The 11,648-nt window shown below is 48.4% G+C and overlaps 1 protein-coding gene across 1 annotated transcript in view; it reads right to left on the bottom strand.

The window, feature by feature from the left end:
• Positions 1 to 4,446: 4,446 nt before the first annotated feature.
• Positions 4,447 to 11,648, bottom strand: part of SMIM11 (small integral membrane protein 11) — a 35,868-nt gene continuing 28,666 nt past the window's right edge. Inside the window, exon 6 of the mRNA XM_056328358.1 lies at positions 4,447 to 8,327. The gene's annotated coding sequence lies outside the window, so the exon portion shown is untranslated. The remainder of the gene's footprint in view (positions 8,328 to 11,648) is intronic.

Here is an 11,648-nt window from a genome sequence, read left to right as displayed (position 1 = left end):
CCATCTCTGACTTCATGTAATAAGAGAAAGAGCACTCACTGGCCAAGGAGTGCCTAGAAATGCGTGATTAGTTCACCCGCTCATCATCTTTGCCATAGACCAAAGGCTAGCAACAAACCTGCCATATAATTACCATCACACAGAGCTCATGATTTCCGATTTCCTGCTTGTTGGGGAGATTGAAGAATCTTAAACTCATTAGGTAAGTATTGTACTTTCTGTGGTCCAAACTTTAAAAATCTTTTGCACAGGAGACACAAAATAGCCAGGGAAACTGTTGGAGGGTTTTTTTTTTCTGGCCCCCAGTAGCTAAGGTCCCTGCCTTCATCAGCTGTGCCTTATTCTAGTTGGTAGCCTTGCTGCCAGTTGGCCTAACACTCTAGGCACAGGTATTGCTCTCTGGCTACTTTTGGGATTTATAATAGACATCACGTTACACAGAAATGCCAGCATTATACAGAAAGGGCATTTTGAATTTAAGTCCTACATCGTTAACAGCAATGTGATGGTAATGCACAAAGGTCTCAAGCAAAATCAAAGCTCAATATAGTAGGTTCTCTCCTTTACACATTTTGAGAGGTTCTGTTTTGTACAGTTGTAGACTAACCTGGAAGTTGTGAGGTATAAAGCCACATAGATAAAATATTTATGAATAACTGGTACAGCACAAATATGGAAGAGATTCTGTGTTTCTCTTGGAGGGGAAAGTCAGTCCTCATGCCTTGGAGGAAGAAGCTCCAGGGAAGTTTTTCCCTAGGTTACGTGGCCACTGACTCATGGGAAGATAAGGCCTCCCTCTTCTCCCCTTTCCTGCCTGCCCTGGAAACCTGTCTGGGTTGCCCAGACTCTGGGCAGCTCTGTGACTGCTGCAGCCCCCCAAACTTAAAGCATGTCTCCTTGGGTCATGCCAGCCAAGCTGTTGCAGGAATGTCATCTGCAATGCTTCTACTGGAGGCTCGCCAGCCATGTGTGGAACAGGGTTGTGGTTTAACCTCAGCCGGCAATTAAGCCCCACACAGCCACTGGCTCACTCCCCCATGACAGGATGGGGGAGAGAATCGGAAGAGTAAAGTGAGAAAACTCATGGGTTGAGATAAAGACAGTTGAATAGGTAAAGCAAAAGCTGCATGCACAAGCAAAGCCAGACAAGGAATTCATTCACCGCTTCCCATCAGCAGGCAGGCGTTGAGCCATCTCCAGGAAAACCAGGCTCCATCATGCATAACCCTTACTTGGGAAGACAAACACCCTAACTGTGAATGTCCCCCACTTCCTTCTTCTTCTCCCAGCTTTGTATGCCAAGCATGACATCATATGGTATGGAATATCCCTTTGGGCAGTCGTGGTCAGCTGTCCTGGCTGTGTCCTCTCCCAATTCACTGTGCACTCCTAGCCCCCTCGCTGGTGGGGTGGGTTGAGAAGCAGAAAAGGCTTTGGCTGTGTGTAAGCACTGCTCAGCAGTAACCAAATCATCTCTGAATTATCAGAACCGTTTCCAGCACAAATCCAAAACATAGCCCCATACTAGCTACCACGATGAAAACTAACTCTCCCCACCCAAAACCAGCACAAGGGTGCAGCATGCAGCAGGGCACAGCTGCCCTTCTCTGGCAGCACGCAGTCATTTGCCAGAGTGGGAGTATGTTTACCTGAGGATATGTCTGCATGGGCTCACAGGCAGTACGGGTGGGCCAAGCTCAGCTTTAAGAAAGCCAGATGCCAGCTCTAGCTGTGAGCAAGGATGGGTGCAGTGTAGTTGAGACCAATATGCCCTAAACCGTGACTAGAAGTGGTTTACATCCAGGCAGCACAGAGCCCTGGCAAGCAAGTCTGTGCTGATCTGTAGCCACTCTGTAGCCTGACGTGCACAACCTCTCTGTAGGAAGCCCAGACTGAGAGGTCATCCTTTGCCTTCACCTTCCCTTCCCTCTTGCCAACCTGGAGAGCTTCAGGCCCTGGTTCTTTTCCCATCTCATGGAGAACTTTCATCTGCAGCAGCTGGCATTTCGTTATACCCAGCAAAAATCCTTAGAGCTGCAAGTATGAGACATCAACCCCCTAGTATTAAGCAGTCCATCTGGAAAATACTTTACAGTCAAAGGCAGCCTGAGTGTGCAAGTTTGAAGTGAGCTCCCCCTCCCCCACCCCCACCCCCGTCCTCACTTTATAGTTATCAGTGTTATCTTTATTTGCAGTTGGTTGGGTCAGACCTGCTACACCGGGAAACGTGCACAAAGACAAGCAGAAGGAAGCCGATAAAAATAGAAGATATGAGCAATCAGAAGCAAGCAGAACATTCTTTACAGCCGATAACGGGAATTATCTTATATAATATTTCTATGGCATCCTGTTTCATTTTCACACGTTATCACTATGCCAAACTCACTCCCTAATCTACTTATCCAGCTGGAGCCATCAGCTACGCATGTGAAACCTCCACGAAGCCTTTCTCAAGAAATTGCTCAAGGGACCAGCACAAATGTGATTGCTTGGCAGAGGAGGCTGTGAAAGGTCACGCCACGCTTCACCACTGCGGTGGGCAGGAGGCTGCTCCCTGAGACCGGAGCTGTCCACGCAGCTGGCTTGGTGGACACACTCAAGCAGGGAAATGAACCCTGTCAAGTGCCTTCAAACGACAAGAAGCGAAGGCCCATACCATGCTGAAAGAGGCAAGCAAAGCACCTAATTCTTGGGACTTCTAAGGCAGGGCTTACAAGGACAGCTGTTTCTAAAGCCAGCTTTCAACTGCACCTGTTGACTGTCCCTCAGATCAAAGAAAAAAGATGTACACAAATATCAACGGAAAATGCAGGAATGCTAAGTCCAGAAGTGAACATTGTGACCACCTGATCTTATTTAGCAGAAAAAAGGCCAGAGACTAATGCAATACTTTCCAGGCAGTCCCAGAGCTTCTGGTTGGGCTACAGTGCTTTATTTTCAGAGGCACACTGCAGCTCACCAAAGCAATTCCTTTGCTTAATCCACAAAATCCACAAACTGGACCCGGGGCCACCAGCCTTCCAAGACCAAGAGCCAAGCAAAGTAAAATGTGACACCCTAATGTGAGAGCACTTGCTCTAAAAAATGCTTAATTCAGTACTGATCTGATGAGTGTTTTACCAGTTTTATGACAGGTACACCACACAACCCAAAACACAGCTGACCTTCACAGATCAGATGCCGTTTGATTTTGACGGGCACCCAGTAAATGGATTCTCAGTATATGATGGTTCCGATTTTGTTTCTAAATGTGGTAGCTTTCCTACTTTTATATGAGAAAAGCATAGCTCGTTAGCCCAGCTGTGAGTATTCATTGATTCAATCCCAAGGATCAGGGACTGATCAGCAGCCGCTGTTCAGCACAGCACACTTACCTGCTGGGGAGGTAACGCTCGTTTGGCACAGCCCCATCAGCGGCATCTCTTCTGCCTCCCCCACCGCACTATTCACCCTTCTCTAGGTTCCCCTCCAAATCACAACCCCTGGCCCTCAGACCCCCTCCCCAGCCTCCCCCACAGGTCCTCACTTGGCAGAAAGGAGCATAACCCCTCTGCCTCTGCCGAAGGGGGCCATATCAGCGGAGGATCTAACCCATTGTTCCCAAAGTCTGAGCTCCGATTTCCTTTTTCCTTGTGACCTCCAGCTTCGTGTGGCAGGGTAATTTGTCAGGAGAACAGTTGATTCAGCAGCTGTTCTGGTTCACTCTTGTGCACATAAGCCTCAAGCCTGTGGCCTTTATTCAGACCCGTGGCAACAGCAGGCTTAGGGACCTCCAATCTGATGGGACTTTTTTATGCTGGCAATATTTTCTCAAGCCTTTATTATCAGTTTCCCACCTAATAATGTAAAACAAATCTGGGAAAAGAGTGCAAACAAGAATCTCATACCAAGTGTGCACCTGCAGGCAAGATCCGTTCTCTGGGCTGATCGAGCTGAGCTTACCCCACAGGTGCCTCCGCAGCTTCACCCCAGAGGTCCGGCTCCCAAGGAATCAGGGGGGGGATCTGACCCTGAGCTGCATGCAGAGCAGAGGGATAAACCAGCAAATCCTCCCCATACTTTTGTTTATTTTTCACCTTAATATGCAGGAGTTATGGTGCCGGAATAGGCAAACCAGCACCCTCATCAGTCAGGCACCCTCTGCCAGCCAAGGAGCCACTGAGGTTTACCCTCAGGCAGCCCGTGGCAGGAGTGGCACCTAAAATTAATCCTCTGCTGTTTTTCTATTTATTTCCTCCTCTCAAAAGAACAGAGACCTCTCTCTTTAACAGCAACATCCCTACAGTCTTTCCATCCAAATCCTGACCTTGAGAAAGGGATTGTAACAGCATAAAATGCAATTTGTATAGAAGTAAGCAGATAAGAAACATACTGGTTCATGCTAATCCAAATTCCTGGCGGTGCTGGCTAGCTCACTGTAGATACAAGCAATAGAGACAGGGTCCTCTTTGTTTACCACAAATTATTTAATCCAAAGTGCAAATTAAACAGTCTCTTCGGGATTTTTTTTATGCACGTTGCTCCTTATTTCTGCTGATAGAGGTCACTGAAATGCAGAAATTTCCAGGCCCTTTGAGACTATCACCGGGTATCTGAAGGGAGACTACCCTGGCTCCGATTTCTGACCTATTTTTCTCTCATTTCCCATGTTCCTCCAAGGGAACATGACTATGTCCATCCCGGCTATGTAGGGCAGCCTTTCTCCCTGGAGAACCTCCTGGCTAGGCTTGGGCATGAGTAGAGGTAACAATAATGTCTCTGCTGATGGCAGTGCTGTCATTCACAGCAGTGGGAACGGGATCTAACCCTAATTTGGACTCACCAGGGTCAAAGAAAAGGGCATCACCCTATAGCATAAGGCATCACCACAGCCCAGCGTGTCATCCTAGAGGGAAATTATCTGGTCTGAAGAACGGTGTTAGAAGATGTAAATGGATACCTTGTGATCTAGTAGTGTAAAAAAACAAGCAAAACTACCTTGCCACGGTGTGTGTTCAGCATTTTGTGGCACAGCATGTGGAGGCCAAGACATAACTGCAATAACAGCAGAGGCAATCGTTGGGCAAGTTAAATGGCAATGAATACATCCAGCAGGTGCTCACACAAGTCAGCAGCTATGCCAAAACCCCTGACCTGTTCCCACCTCTCCCATTAAGACACCCAGGACCTGAGGTACGGGGGGCATCACAGCTGCACTGGTGGCACCGGCTTTTCCTTTCTTCCTCCACATCTGGGCAGCTTTCCTCTTACTTCCCAAACTTCCTTCAGTAGGAAACAACACAGGCAGTGCCCAGGTTCTCCTCTTTATTTATCTATAGGAGCCACTGGCACTTTTGGGGATTTGCAGACAATTAAGTAGTCTGTGAAATTACAGAAAAGGAGAACAGTAATGTTACAAACTGATGTGTTTATCAGATGTGTTTGCAGTTTTATTCCACATTACAGTTTCCATTCAACAAGGAGGGCATGGCGATACCTACTGCAGGGACCAGACCAGTATGTACCAGATGGTGGCCAGCCGCACAGGTGCATGCTCCTGGCCTGCTCTGAGGAAACACATTAACCCCCAGTGCAGGTGGGTCAGGCTAACATGTTTTATCTGGAAATCTTTAGGGGAGGGGGAAGAGGAAGCAGGCAATTACAGTGGCGGGGACAACGTGGGGCAACCTGTCAAACTGCCTGGCCCACTGCCATGGTGTGTGGCCGTACCCAGGTGCCTCCCTAGATGACAGCCCTAGGTAAATACTCCTCCTCCTTCCATTTTTGGGACGTTATGGGCAGATCCCAGACAGCTGTTCCCAGCTGCCCAGTCTACGGTTCTAGAAATGTCCAACTCAATGTCAAAGTCTGAGAAGCTCATCACAGTGATGGTCCAGAAGTAACTCCCTGAAGTGTAACTGCCCTGCCACAGCTGCATCTCTGCCAGCAGCTGCAGTCACAGGGCAGCAAACACAACTTCTCTTCCAACACTGTTAGGCCTCTCTGTGCTCTTCTTGTCCACCTGTTCTGATGGCTGACTGCAACCAGGAGTGAAACATGGGAGAGAAAAAGGTCTTTGCAAAGTTTCATGGGTATTTTCAGCACTCATCACAGATTATGCCAGTTCTTCAGCGTCCCATTGCACTCGGTTTTCCTGCTCCAGCTTGCCATTTCCTGTGGGGAGGGCACTGCTCATCCTCTGGTGTCACCAGCAGCCAGCAGCCATCGCCACTGGCTCAGTTTGTCCCAGGGTGATGTTGTCCTTGGCAAAAGCTCCTTAATGTGTAGCCTGTGGTGGAAACAGGATGTGAAGCACAGGATGGGAGTGGCAATTGCTTTTATTGCTGTCCTGAAGGTGATACTACTCAAATCGTATTACCATGTGCTTGGACAGGAGCCAAAAATGTGAACATCGGACCACAATAAATGTGAATCTTTTTGCTTCACAGGTGCAATTAAAGGGCAACATCCAGAATTCTACTGTTAGTAGGTGAGTCACAAGCAGCAAAACCTGGATGTGGCTCTGATACAACCAGCTCCTGAAGCAGTTACATCTGCACAGAGCCTGCACGTGAAATTAATTTTGGCAATGCCTTTGGCTGAAGCACACTGTTGCGAGAGGACAGGTCGGGCGGCGCTGGCTGCCACAGCTGCTTCACGGTGATGCAGGGTTGCAGCAGCACTCAGGCGGCATTAGGAAATGAAATTTCCTGGCGAAGGGAGAGGCTGAGCATGGTGGGAGAGCAGCAAAAGCTGTGGAGGTCTGCTACACTGGAGTACTGAAAAATCTAAATACATTTAAAAGGATCAGCCAATAAATGTTGGAAAAGCTAGAAAAAAGGAAGAAAGAAACAAAGAGCCTAAACTTAACTACCTGATACTTTTATCATCAGAATAACTAATAATACAATGTCTAATAGCATCATTTTTGCCATCTGACTCACACCGCATTATCTCACAGAAGGCAGGAGCTCTTTTCCTTCATCTGATGTATTCAATGTGCAAGTAGCTATTCAGGGTTCACCCCTATTGCCTGAGGAGGAATACTGGGAATATCTAAAGGTCCTGTAGGAAAAAACAGTTAAGAAGGAACGAGTCACGTGACTGTGGTGCAGTGCATGGGCACAGAGCACAGACTTCTGAGCAGATGTGCCAGCACTATGCTGTTTCCACTTAGCCCCAGCGTACGATCAGGGCTGCAATAATGTTCTGCATAAATACTTAAATATTCAGGCAAGCTTTTTCTCACACCTACACTTGAGCATGGAGGGAGAGAAACAGGTCACCAGATAACCAGGACTAGCCCAAGGCCTGTTATTGCAACAGCAAAATGAAAGCTCTGGCTCGTTCTCAGCCACAGAAACTTGGGCAATGCGATGCGTGACATGGTCTGACCTGCACAGGAGGCGATGTGCACTGCCTCGCACCGGGGCCGCCACCTGCAGCCCTCACCCTCAGCCACCACGAGTGAGTGCCCCTTCTCAGCCTCTTCAAGGAAGCCAAGGTGACTCAACCACCACCGAGAGGAAGCTGGGAAAGGACACGGCAGATTATTGCCCTGCCCAACCAGGGTCCTTGGAAGGGGTTTCCAGAGCTATTTCTGAACAGCTCGGTACTCTAACAAACCCTCCCCAGCTCTTGCCTAACTCTCTGCAAACTCAACATATTTCTCTTCCAGTGCTGGCTCCTCCAGTTCCCCACAGAGCAGGTCTCCTGTCAGTGCTGCCACAGCATGCCAGCCTCCTGGGCGTTGTGCCCTTGCCTCGTGAGGTAGACAGGTGTGCCTCTGAGACACCTTGGGGCCCTCCATCCAACAGCAACCCCCAGGAGGACTGCTGGGAAAGGGGCACCCCTCAGCATCCCTGTCTTGGGGATGGCTCATTCCGGGAGTAAATGCCTGTCAGTGCATGACCTAGATTTTTTTTGAGGAAGTCACAGGAACCACATGAAGTTGAGGTTCTCAGTACTCCACTGTCCCCGATGACCAGTGTGGTCTGTCTGCAGGACTCAGCCACGTGAGGAATGCTCCTTCACTCATCTTAGCTCCAGACATTCCTTCATCCCACTTCCTCTAAGGTAGGCAGGTTGCCCTGGCTCAACAGGAAATATCACTTGAAGACATGATCCACCTTATATCCCACAGGGGTGAGAGCATGGAAAACAAGCTAGCACGCTGCAGAGGAAAGTGTGCATGGGAAATGCTTCAAGTCTGAGGCTCATCTGGGCTTGTCCAGGTGCTTCGGTAACTCAGTGAATCTTCTGTTCCTGGCTCATTCCAACCCATAGGATTGTAAACACGTCTGCCTGTCTTGGTCATGTCCCGCATGTGTTTCCAGGTGTCCTTGGTCCTGGAAGAGGGGAAGCACAGAGATTAGTTCAATTTCCACCCCCACCAGGGCTTTGAATCTCACTATAGAGTTGGCAACATTCTAAAATCCAACTTTTGTGCAAAAATATGAGTAAAATAGCCTTGCTGATGTCTATTGTTTCATTTGTTACCTTTTTAAAAAAGATCTTATTTTAAAAATAAGAGAATCAGATCCTCCCTCAGCTGACGTGCCCTGGCCTATCTCCTATAAAGCTGATAGAGACTTCCCAGCTTATTCTGGGGTCCATATGCCTTCACTGAAAGACTGCCAGAATTACTTCTTCTGGCCCTGCTGTTATGTTCATGCTCCAAACCCATTCCCTCATCCTTCATTCCTTTTCAAAAGAAAGGTGCCACCTGGCACCGGCACAGACTTCCAGGGCTGTGGGTGGAGGAAAGAGGCTGTCACCATTAGGAAGGCACTGAATACTTGTTCCTGGTCAAGGGACATGGTTGTGGTTGCCTCTCTCCATCCACACGGCAATGTGGACTCCCATAATTCCACACCCCACCCTCTCACCCCCTCTACACACACTTGGACATCTTATGGTACCCCAGGTCCTTCATTATCATTATTGGGAATGGTATCTGGTGCTTCCTCTGGGTGATGTGGGGTCCTTGCTGTCCTGCCCTGGGAAGAACAAGCAGGAATCCTACATCCTTTGCCTTGATATGACTGAGGGGGGAGTCCATCTCACAGCACTTTTACTGTCATCTGGTTAAAAGCTGATGCTAATCACAGTCATTAGAAAGCAAGCTCCTCTTGAGGGCATGTTGTGCTGAGGGATGGACTCATCACCCTTCAGGGCTATCTGTCCCAATGCAGCATTGAGCAGGAAGCTCCCCACAGAGACCCAGGCAGTGAAACAAACCCCATCTTCGGTGTATGCTTGAGCCTGTGTCGCTCATACTTTCATGTTGTGCAGGGGTCAGATGGCCACCATCACCAAAGGGTTTGTTACCAGCCTTTATAGTTTCACATTTGATTTTGTTTCCAAAATAGGACCATCAAATATAGGCAAAAGGTATGAAAACAGGTGGGTCTTCCATTTCTGCACCACAGCTAGGTAGAGGGGTGCAGACAGGAGCCACAAAGGAGCTATACTTGATGGACCAAAAGGACAAGATGTGAGTCTCACCCTTCCCTAGCCCTGACCATGCTTCCTCCGAAGCTGGAAACCAGACAGCAACTTCGGTGTAGTGCTGGGTCTAATCTGACAGCCCCTGCAGAGAAGCTGGCTAACTAGCCGTGCTCTAGGGCCACACTGACCCAGCTACCCTGCTCCCTGGCCCTCGCTGGTATCTCCACCCAGCTCAGTGCCATGTCCTGCCAGCTCATTCACAGCCAGCCCGGGTCGGCGGCTCTGGCCGGCGCAAGACAAGACAGACAGGCCTGCTGGTGTTTTGCGCTCTCTGCCGGGTCTTGGCTTTTAGGTGGATGATCACTTTAAACCAGCAATACAGTTTTGCTCCAAGGGCTGGGGCTTAGCTCTAAAACAGCTCACCAAACCTCTCTTTCCCCATCATCCTTGCTGTCTGGGAGCCCTCAGGTCGCTTTTCCTCCAACCAGTAGCTCCCTGCTTCTGATTTTCTTCCTATTTCTGCATTTGTTAGCCAAAGGTGCAGCTTGCCTAACGAGCTGCTGATACTTCCAAAGCACTGTGTGTTATCCAGCGATTAGACATGTGAAAAAATGAGTATTTTGAACCGAGTCCCATAGCAAGATTTATGAATCTGTCTGACCACAATTTTAATAGCAATAGCTGCTGCCGCTTCCCAGAGGCAGACATACCCTGCTATCATGGGGCCCTGATTACCCTCGCCTTTAACAGTCCTCCTCCCTCCTGCTTTCCACGGAAGGAAAACCAGCTGGCTTTAGCACGAGCTCTCCTCCTCCCTCAGTTGCCTTCAGTTGTTCTGCTTGCACAAAGTAACCCCACATCAGCCGTCATCTGTGGCTCCCATGGCAAAATATGAGTTAAATTAGAGATGTTGCAAGCCACGGCTGGTGTTATGTGTTGATCTTGAAAGGGGACTTGGCTGTGAAGTGGTGTAACTCATGCTGTTTTGCCATGGAGAGGGTGCATGAATGGAATAAAACACCCATGCCTGGCTGGCAGAACAGGATAGAAGAGGTTGGGGCCAGAGGATGCAAGATGAAAGATAGCAAGATTGCTTCATCCAGCATCCTTTTTCCTGTTCCTGGCTACTTTCTTTCCCCATCCTTTCACCAGAAGGGTAAAGCAGGACGAGCAGGGATGTATGTGTGCACTGAACAAGGCGGCAAAACTGCGTAGCCTCTTTCCTTTGGTGTGACAATGTTGCATCAACAAAACACATCTGGGGGGGCACGAGGACACTGCTATTTTCTTTCCCACTTCTGAGAATTGCAGACTTTTAAAATGACAGATCTACGATGAATAACCAAAAACAACCCCAGGCCCACAATCTACTCTTACATGGGCTCTGTCCAGCAGTAAGCACCCTCCCAGAGCAGCTTTTATGTTTATTTCACCCAGTATTGAGGCAATTGAGTGCTCATCCATGTTATTCTCAACCCCTGCACGATAAGGGAACACACATGGCCACTTGCCTGGAGCCCCCATGTAGTAGGAGCCTCACAGGCCCATAGTATCCTGTTACCACATTGCGTTGCTGACACTCCCTCATGCATAATGTTCCTGTGATTACTTGCTAGAGGCGAAAAGCAGAGGCCACTCCTCTCCTATGCTCCTTAAATAGTTAAATGCATTGGTCAGCTGGGAGCAAGCCTGACAGCTGAAAGAGGTGCTGCTCCCAGGACAGAGCCAGGTCTGCATGTAAGTAAGCTGTTTGATAGGTACAGCATTTCATAGCTCTTGTTATGGTGCCTGGGGTGTCTGCAACTTCCTCTACATAGTGATAAGTAGGCACTGGCTTGAGTTTTCATTTCAATTTTTCCGTTATATTGGATACATTTACTGGATATTTTTTTTTTTCCCTAAAATGCAGTTTTCTGAAAATCAGCTCTGTTTAACACTCAAGCTACTAGCCATTTTTTCAAAAATTACCTAGATATGGCATTATACATGTGGCTCTGTGGGTGTTTTTATATTTTAGCACGTGTTATGTGTATAGGGAGAGGAGAAATTCATGCATACCTATCTGTGTGCATGGATTTATGCCTACTTATGAGAAAGACTATAGTGATGTATACCGCTAGTTGATGTGTGTGGGACACAGCTTTGCACACACACACACAAATGATCAAAATGGAAAAAACAAGCGTTAGGTTCTGGAAAACCCTGGAGAGGGGAGCTGG

Source organism: Falco biarmicus, chromosome 2 (assembly GCF_023638135.1).
Source record: "Falco biarmicus isolate bFalBia1 chromosome 2, bFalBia1.pri, whole genome shotgun sequence".
Classification (NCBI taxonomy): Eukaryota; Metazoa; Chordata; class Aves; order Falconiformes; family Falconidae; genus Falco; species Falco biarmicus.
This window is presented reverse-complemented; position numbering and strand designations above follow the sequence as displayed.